This window comes from Capsicum annuum, chromosome 7 (assembly GCF_002878395.1).
Source record: "Capsicum annuum cultivar UCD-10X-F1 chromosome 7, UCD10Xv1.1, whole genome shotgun sequence".
NCBI classification, from domain to species: Eukaryota; Viridiplantae; Streptophyta; class Magnoliopsida; order Solanales; family Solanaceae; genus Capsicum; species Capsicum annuum.
Window position 1 is genome coordinate 200,289,415 of NC_061117.1, and position 1,527 is coordinate 200,290,941.

Sequence of the window (1,527 nt, forward strand, 5' to 3'; positions counted from 1 at the left end):
TCATCTTTCATTAAGCTAAAGAAGAGAAACTACCTAGGGTTTGAAGATTTTAATCTCCAAGGGCCAAATTTCTCTATGTTCTCTTTGATTTTAATGTATGCGGGACTATACTAAGTCTCATGGGCATGATTTTCATGTATTTACAAGCTTTAAAGTATATAAGTATGTACGTATTATGGGTTTGAAAGCCGTTGAAGAGAATGCATCATGAATTCATGTTTAGTGAAATTATGAAATTTCTAAGGGTTTTTTCATGAACTTGAATTATAATCATGCGCATATATACTATAAGTTTCGAAAGGTGAGTATTATTTGTGAAATTTCCGCCTTCCATGATGAAATTTATGTTCTTAACATGTTATGGATTATGAAACGGGTTTCAGAGCATGAATTATAAGGCCTTTTTTGATCATTAGATTTACGTATAACTAATGTTGGGTTTATTTTACAAATAAGGATAATTCTTGAATTTTAAATGCCTCTTTCCATATAATGCTTGGTTTTTTTACATGTTTTTCAAAAATTGATTGTTATTCTAAATGGTATTGTTTCTTAATGAAGAATTGCATGTGTTTTATGTAAGAATTGATCACCACATGTTAAAGTATTGAAAAGCAAGTATTTTGCATAATTTCATATGATACTTGATATAAGAACTTTATGAAGTGATGTTTAAATCTTTTGGGTTGTCATTAAAATACTTTTGAATAAAAACGGCTATGGATATGATGTGGTATGATGTGATGACTTGCAAGTCTGGGTATTACGATACCCTGTTATGATATGCCATTAATAGAATAAGAAATGAACTTTTTCATAATCATGAAGTATGATTTTAAGAGCCTTGGTTACCCGAAGAAGGCACAAGTTCAGTTAACTCACTGCTGAAAATCGTGTTTTGCCTACGCGGGACTTATGATATGTTATCCTATAAGGGAAGATAATTAGGACATCTCGCATGGGGGGGTTCCTATGATATACTCACATGGGGGTATACCAGTTTACGTACTCCAATCTTTGCGACAAACTTGGATTGGGGGCTTGGCTGCCAAGTTAAGGGCGGATTCCATATAGCCCGTGGGATTTTAGAAATTTAGGATGTACTATCTAGCTTAGAACTAAAGAAAAGAGTTGAGTAAATGTTTTACAAGCATGAATGGAAGTTTTTCATATTATGCCCATGTTTATATATATATATATATATATTATGCTGAATTATTTTAAAATACTCTAAATTTTGTTATACGAAGTATATGTTATTTTATGCTAGTTCTACATACCAATACTCTCCAAGTATTGACCCTCCCCCCTCATATTTCAGGTTTTGCGGTATAGCCCTATGGTCTATCCCATGAGTAGAACATTTGGAATATAACATAATTGGTGAGCCATCCATCTTTCGAAAGGCATTTATTCATATGTTGAGTCTTTCAATTAATGGTCCAGCCGGGGCCTTGTCTTGGCGTAGACAGTTAGTATTCAGTAGAGGTTTCGTGGACGAGTTTTGGTTGTTGTACTGTCATAACA